This window comes from Stigmatopora argus, chromosome 1 (genome assembly GCF_051989625.1).
Source record: "Stigmatopora argus isolate UIUO_Sarg chromosome 1, RoL_Sarg_1.0, whole genome shotgun sequence".
NCBI classification, from domain to species: Eukaryota; Metazoa; Chordata; class Actinopteri; order Syngnathiformes; family Syngnathidae; genus Stigmatopora; species Stigmatopora argus.
Genome location: NC_135387.1, coordinates 24,486,023 through 24,494,801, shown reverse-complemented (window position 1 = coordinate 24,494,801; position 8,779 = coordinate 24,486,023).

The following is an 8,779-nucleotide window of genomic DNA, read 5'->3' as shown; positions in this document are numbered from 1 at the left end:
TCCAAAAACATGCATGGTAGGCTGATTGGACACTCTAAATTGCCCCTAGGCATGAATGTGAGTATGAATGGTTGTTTGTCTCCTTGTGCCCTGCGATTGGCTGGCCACCAATTCCATGACCGGACATTTGGTTGCTGGACGTTTGGTAGCCGGACGTTTGGTAGCCGGATGTTTGGTCGCCGGACGTTTGGTCACCCGGACGTTTGGTCGATGGACGTTTGGTCGCCCTGTTGAATATAATTTTGAGAGCTGGTTTCAACAGTAGATATTTAGATATTAAACTCTCTCTCATGAATATAATTTTGAGAGCTGGTTTCAACAGTAAACTCTGTCATGTTGTCAAACGTCCAGCGACCAAACGTCCGGGCGAACAAACGTCAGGCCGACCAAACGTCCGGCGACCAAACGTCCGAGTACCACCAATTCAGGCGGTGCCCCGCCCCTGGCCCAGAGTCAGGGGGGATAGGCTCCAGCACCCCCCGCAACCCTAATGAGGATAAAGTGGTTCAGAAAATGAGATGAGACTTTGGCGTTATTCCCTCATTTTTTTTGCACATCTCATAGATTGCCTTCATAAGATTAACAACAAATACCCTACAAAAATGCTATGATACATCATATATTGCAACACTGCTGCATGCAAGTTATCATCAGTCCCAATTGGTTTTGTTCCGTTGACATCGCCGACTGGATCCCGAGGACTTCAATCATCCCACGTAGGTTAAACTCCGCATTTATTATGTCTCAGTCGCCCCGGCGTTCAGTGCCAGGAACGTGGGCAGGCAGGCCGGAAGCAAAATGCAAAACAGATTGCAGCCCCTCCTTGCTCCACGGGGCATTGCGGCTCTATTTCCGAATCTTTTATAAGAAGCAGCGGGTGGATAGCGCCTCGGGCTCGCAGTTCGGAGATCGAGGCTTCAATTCTTCTTGTGTGGTGTTTGCCTGTTCCCCCGGGCATGTGTGGATTTTCTCCGGGTACTCGGGTTTCCTCCCACATCCCCAAAACATGCAGAGTAGCCTGGTTGAACACTCTAAATAGTGTGACATGCTAAAGTGTTTTAAAGTGTTTAAGTTATTAACGATTGCATGTTGGGGATGTACAACTAGTTTGGATTGAGTGTTTATCGGTGTTCGATTATTGATGCCTTGATCCACAGGGCAAGTGTGACGTGTTAAAGTGTATGTCGGTGTTCGATTGTTGATGCCTCATGCATATTTCTCCCTGTGTTTCAAGATAAAATGCAGGGTGCAACAATAGCACCGAGCTATAATTGGGATAGGCTCCAGCACCACCATGACCACCCGTGAGGCTAAGCAGTTCAGTAAATGAATGAATGATAATACACACTTAAGTATATTAAATATTGGCAACTAACATGCTTTCACAAATGCAACAGTTCATAAACAAACAATTTGATCAAGAAATGCAGCGTGATCTGACGATAATCAGTAACGACAATCATATCAAATGTTCTGGTTTTCTCAAATAACGATAAATATACTAGATTGGTTAAATGAGTTTAATTAGAAATGGCGTTATTATTCATCCAGAATATCAACGCGTAGAAAAGAGACAAAATCCAATTTACAAAACAGCTAGCCAAAGATGGTTATTTCTGAGAGCACAAGGACAATCAGTGTTTTGCAGTTTTTTTTTCTATTCACTTAGTTGTTAATTAACCTGACAATGAAGTGCACTATTTGGCCATGAGCAGTAGAAGCGTTGTTGATTGCTTCTCAACCAGTTTGCTGGCTAATGAGCCAAACCCAAGCTATTGAACAACTCCTCCAGTCAGCGATATTGTCACGATCGCCTCATTTCCTGCTCGCCATTTTACAGCCTTCTGAATTTTTGTTGTTGTCCCTCAACCTTGGCTCATTCGCTGCCATTGACAGCCATTGTTTTCCAATTCATTTGAATTGGGACGGCTAACGGTGCAGACTCAAGGACAGTTTCTCCCCATACTCAAGTCGAGTTCTGGACCAAGGAGGACCTAATCAAGACTAATTTCTTAACTTGCACTTGCAATAAAACTCCATAGGATGCTAACCCCTTTAGTCACTTTTCGTACCTATACTTATTTATGTGACCACTTATTTATGTTGACTAGTACTTTTTTATTATGTTGACTACTTATTTATTGATAATTCATTTATTATTTATTGATTCTTTGTGTGTTTGTTGTTTTTATTTGTGCACTTTGTGTTGAGGCTTTAAATCTCATTACACTTACAGTAATACCTCGACATACGAGTGCCCCGACATACGAGCAGTTTGAGATACGAGTAAAATTTTGAGCAAATATTGATACGAGACAAAATTTGATATACAAGTAGTAAGTATACAGCGGACGCAAGAGGCTGCTCATAAGAACATCCCTCGTGTAATGTCTCTACGAGCCACTGGGCGGAGCGTTGCATTCTTTCAGTGTTTTTTTCCCATTAGTCAGTGCAGAATGGCGGAGCTTGCTCGCTAATACGAGAGGAGTATACTACTTCTCGTTGGCAAGTGGTCGTGATTTATCCTATTGTGAGGACATTTGTGAGCATCATTTTGGGAATATTTTGAAGGGAAGACAAAAGCATACAACCCTCGATAGGTTGCATCTGAAAGTCAGGGTGGAGGCGGGGCAAATAGAGCCAACCTGGGAGAAGAAAGGTATAAAAATGTCAAACAAAATTAGAATTAAGTTTAGTGTAAGGTTAGATTAAATTTATTTGAGTGTCTGTATCGTAATCCAAGTTCATTTAAATTTGTTTATGTTATGTTACGAGCGTGTTGTCGAGCAAAAGGTCTCTCTCGCCCCCCCTCTCTCTCCCCTCTGCGAAATCCATCTAATTTTAGTACTATTAAACACATTTTAGTACTATTAAACCACTAGTTATTTTTTTACTCTGTTAATAGATGGCAAAGTAGAACAAATAAAAATGTATTTCCAATCCAATATCCTGTTTTTGGTGTTTTTTCAGAGGGTTGGAACTAATCAATTTGTTTTTAGTTCATTTCTATGGGAAAAGAGCTCAGTCCCGGAACGCATTAAGCTCGTATCTCGTACCTCGAGATACGAGCTTAATGCGTAATTGAATTCAATTCAACTGTGAATTTGGTCCACATGACAGATTTCTACTTTTATTCTCAATCTCTACTTCTAAGTACTCAATGTGAAGGCTGAGGCATATTGCCACAAGCTCTAAGGAGCGCCCTCAACCCTCCACACACACACACATTCGTGAGCGCAACACATCAAATTAAGGATGTGTCACATTCATAACATCCATACGCGCATGTGGAGAAACACAGGGATTTGTATAAAAAGGAAATGAGTCCCCAGAGTGACGAGAGCTTTCCTGGCCACCAGCACACTCACACGAAATAAATCTACCCTTAAAATCGCTGGCTCAGGCAAATATGTGACAATTGAGCGAAAGGAGGATCTTAATCAAAATGCTGATGCACCATGTTCCGATAACAGCCTCCATATGCAAACCTTCTATTAAAATGCCAGTTTATATGTAGTATTTGTAATAGCAGCTCGAATTCCGACTGAAAAAAAATATTAAAATCATATTTTTGGGGGCAACGCAAGTTTATACTATTTTGCCTGCACATCATTTGTTTAAGAACATATTTGTCGGAGAAAAGCAGTATTGCCTCAAAATTTGTTATGAAAAAATCTACAAAAATGCACAACGGAAAATTCAGCCTAAATTTGTCGGAAAAAAAATTGACAGTGGAATTCTTTACTGAGAACAATGAGTAACTGATTTAGACATTTTTTATGATTTTGAAATTCGGTTTGCCTCATTAATAACGTTTTTTTGATTATGTCGGTCTCAATTTGTGTTTTTCATGCTAGGTATTTTCAAACGACAAGAAGCTGGACGTCAACCAATGATGTGGAATTAATTGTCTTGAGCTATTTACTGAAAAGTCCTGCTGAGCTCAGCCACAACTCTAATGAGGACAACGGCTCCACAAAGTGGGGGAACGGATGAGTGAATCTTTTTGTGAACGCCCGTCGTCCTTGCTTGTCATAATTAGGAGGGCGCAACGATTTTCCCCCTTTAATTGTCAATAAGTGAAATGTTTCCTCAAGGAAGAAAAGTTAAAGAAACTAAAGGCAATAACTGCAACTAACTCAGATGGGCACTTAAAAACCTAAAAAAAGACAATTGCCTCAAAGTTTTTGTTTTTCAACACAGTTAAGCTCTTCCTTCAATTAATCCAACAATTTAAATAGTACAGTAATCCCTCGAATATCGCGGCTTCACTACATGGCAGAATTTGAAAAAAAATTAAATGTTTTTTTAAGTTCAGAAAATGTGAAAATCCACGCTCAAACTCGCAAGTGGAAGCCACTCCACGGTACAGGGTCGATTGGTTGCCGGGCTTTTGGTCGCCGGTCTTTTGGTCGCCCGGAAGGTTATTGATAATTACCATTTAAATCGTTGCTCAAATTCCCTAAATACAAACTGCAAATTACTATTTAGTCATACTTAATACCCTAGTAATTATTAGGCTAAAGAAAAGCTCCAAATTTCCCGGACTTTTATTGTTTTTTGTTGGCGAACTTGTTAAGACCCTGACTGACCTAGCTTCTTAAAGGGACAACGCATGTACATACAAACTCTTATACACTCACACGTCGGCTCAGTGAAACTGCTCATGGCCATTGTTGGCTTTTATTGATACGTACACCGTGTTGTTTTACCTTGTTTTGTCGCCGGTCTTTTGGTCGTCGGTCTTTTGGTCGCCGGTCTTTTGGTCGCCCGTTGTCGCGGTCGGGGCGACCAAAAGACCGCGACCAAAAGACCGGCGACCAAAAGACGGCGACCAAAAGACCGGCGACCAAAAGACGGCGACCAAAAGACGGCGACCAAAAGACCGGCGACCAATCGACCGCACATGCACTCCCCTGTCCTCCGCTTGCTACTAGGACGCAGCACTGAAGTAAAAAACAAAAAACATTGTTTTTATTTTATTTTTTCGACTTCGCGTTTTTTCGTTTATCGCGGCCATCTCTGGTCTACATTAACCGCAATAATCAAGGGGTTACTGTACTGTACTGCTACACCCAAGTACACACTCAAGCACTGCACGATCCAGCCACTGTAAAGATTTCCTAAATTAGACTCGGGAGACGTCTTCAAGCCAATCTTCCGTCTTTGAGGTATCCCGATTCTGACGATGAATCCCATGCAAAGGAGCAGTGAGGGGGATTTTCGGGATTTCCATATAAGCACATATCAAATAAATTCTCTCCATCATGCAGTGGCGTTATATAAGAAGCTCCCATCCAATGGCAGATGAGAAGTCAGGACTCGTTACTGCGTGTCTTTGATGAAATACTGTAATTGCGCACAAGGGAAAGCTATAAATTAGCAAGTAGCCTGCGTACGATAGTTGTCAATAGTTGCCTCTGGGCAAAGGTCATCAATTGAGCAGGCCGGAACTTTGTAACGCTTAGCGGAATGGCGAAGAAAGCCGCTCTCTTAATGAGATACGGCGGTGACGTCCTATCGATTGGCAACCTAACAATTCTTTATTACATGGGAAAGAAAATCTAAGAGCCATTTTACCATCAATCTCACTACGAGTCAAGAGAAGCCCGCTGCCGATAATTGGGCTGATTGTGTTTTATTTCAATTTCTCTCAACGGGATTTTACTCGCCGGCAGCGTGACTGACGGCCGACTATTATTTTGCGGTAATGTTTTCAATCAACTGCAAGGAAATTTGTAATGAGTAAAAACAGCAGGAGTTCTTGGTGAAGGATAAAAAAGATAGAGCAGAGATTCTCACCCGAGGAAACACGCTCTCCTGGCTCCTTTCATGAAAAGAAATAAATGGTAATAACTGGAATAGCTGGAATGACGCTATTGGCTGGAAAGCAGTCCAGGCTTTAACACGGTCAGCTGGGATAGGCTTGACACATCTGTGACCCAAATGAGCACTGCTGAAATCGAAAAACTAAAAACTGGAAACTTTTTTCCAGTCTTCTTGGGTTCATCGATTGACTGAGATTGTCAATTACCCCACTTGGTCCCAAAATAGTGTCATATTTTTTACACTTGGTGAGAGTAATTCTGCCTAAAGCATTCTTTATTGATCTGTTTGAAGTAATCTTTCACTGGCATGAACCCCAGATTTTCCTTTAATCACAAAAGTGGGGCAAGGCAGACATTCCTTGGGGTGCTTGTTTATTTGGTGGCCATGCTCATACCGCAAAAGATTCATATCTTAAATCACCGTTCCTCACTGAAATTAAATATAATTTATCTGTTCCTGCTCCCCTATAAGAAAACGGTGGTACGGTCTTCCCTCGATTATCGCAACTTCACTTATCGCAAATTCACTTTTTTGTGATTTTTTTTCTGCTATTAATTTTCTTTTTTTTACTCATAATAGGGGTGACGCTTTGCGATTTTTCAATTATCGCGGCTTTGTCTGGTCTACATTAACCGCGATATTCGAGGGATTACTGTATACTGTCCATTTTATTTTTACATGTACTCTAAAGTTGAACTGACATGTATTATTTGTTGTATAGTAATACCTTGACATACGAATGTCCCAACATACGGCAAATTTGAGATACGAGGAAAATTAAGTTATTTTTTTAAGTTAATGTTATGTTACGAGAATGTAGGCCGTCAAGTCTCTCACCTGCCCTTTCTCTCTCCGCACACACCACCGTTAGCCGCTAATGTCTGTCTCGAAGGTAAGAAGTCCATACAGTACCGTACATAATAATGTCATATCTTATTGCAGATCATAACCAATAGATAGGTATTTTTGACTTTGTGAGTGTAGGTGGTGAATTAGAACAATAAATCATGTTTTTCCATAGAAATATCCTATTTAGGTGTTTTTTTTCAGAGGGTGGAAACGGATTCATTTGTATTTAGTCATTTTATATGGGAAAATTGATTTGAGATACGAGTCCATTGACATAAGAGGTCGAACGCATTAAGCTCGTATCTCAAGGTATTACTGTATTACGCCTAGCTGATTTTCCAAAGTCAAGGCTAAGTCATTTATATAAATACAAGATGTGTAATTGGGTTCGTTTTACAGTCCTTTCCTTCATTCGTCTATTCATCTTCCGTTCCTCCAGCTAATTATGGGTCCACCCTGATTGGTTGGCTGAGAATCGCAGCGCGCAAGAAAACAAACAACCAGTCACGCACACACTCCCACCCGGGGACAATTTGAAGCAATAGATTTCCAACTGGGAGTTGCTTTAAACATTTTAAAGATTCTTTTTGAAGAAATGTTGTGATTTATATGCCAAAATGCTGATTGCCATGAAGTGATGACCTAGAGTTACCCGCACTCCTTTTCATCATGCTATCGCGATTCACAGTCGCTATTGGCCCTACAAAAAAATCATTCTGGTTTGTTGTTAGCGTGTTTTTTAGTTGATTTCTCCTACAATTTATGATTTGATTTGGTGATTATTAATGATCCCATATACTTTGCTTTGTACTTTGTGCTTTTGCTTTGTTGTTCTGCGGCCTTTGCGACTGTATTGTCTAACTTGTAACTATGTGTAACTATGCCTTTCCTGTATCTGCATTCTCACCCTCTTGCTACTGTCACAATGAAATTTCCCAAATACGGGATGAATAAAGTTATCCAATCCAATCCAATCAAATAAAGTACACATTTGAAGTGTCCAAGATCAATGTAACCTTTACAGAGCAGCTGTCACAGCTAGTTAGGCGAAGCTGTCGACTCCACAAATAAGTTGTTTGCCAGCATTAAGCCTAATGTTCTCATTAAAAGTGCAAAACAAAAATAAGCTCAGAACAAAAATATTAAATTACTGGCCCTGCAATGTGAAAATTACGCATCGCAATGTCGCGGTCCAAACGAGACATCCTACTGACCTACTATAAATGATTAAAATTGAGGGGGCCCACGATACGACTCTATTAACGGTAATTATTGAAACGCCACCCTGTTGGATAAAAAGATAAACGATGCAATGATGAGACAAAACCCTTTTTTTAAAAAAACTTCTTGCCTTTTCAGTGTGAGAATTGATTGTGCTTGTATTGCAAGTTGTGGCAACTTCCAGCAAAAGCAGTAGAGCCCCATGAGAGACAATCAAGCAGCAGGATCTTTACGCACTCGCATTTGCCCAAGATGTCATCACGTCAGACAAAAAAACCACAGACACAGATGCTTCTTGTGTGAAATCACAACAGGTCTTGCTAGGTTGTGCATGATATTATTTCAAAACTGTGTGCTGATCTCACCAAGAAAAGGAAGCAGTTTTATAATACAGAAAGCATTAATTAGTCACCTTGGCAAGATTTTGCATTGATGCCCTCATGCTGCAGTGACAGAGAAGCGTTTACGAGGAGCAGGAAAATTAATCTTAATGTTTATTCTTTGGAAATTAGACAGACATTCTCAGAGATGTACCCTCAAATAGACATCCTGTACAAGCATCAGCAAAAAAAACCTTATTGTCGTATTAGGAAGATTGTTATTTTTTTTGGTGGAGTGAGCGTGTAAATCTTGGTTACACACCCAGATGCTACATATAAATCTTTTGCACCATAACATTGTGGCAGATCAAATGGCTTTTAGGCATCGTGTGTGGCAGATGGCATCCATTGTGTGTATTGTGTGTAATGTGTTGAAGTTGTGCATTGCATTGAAATGAATCTTGCATGCAGTTATTTTGTTGTGAAGGTTAACCACAAAAATAAGGGGTGTTTAATGCGTTGCTCATAGCAAAATGAATGACCGCTAATGAGTGTTATCA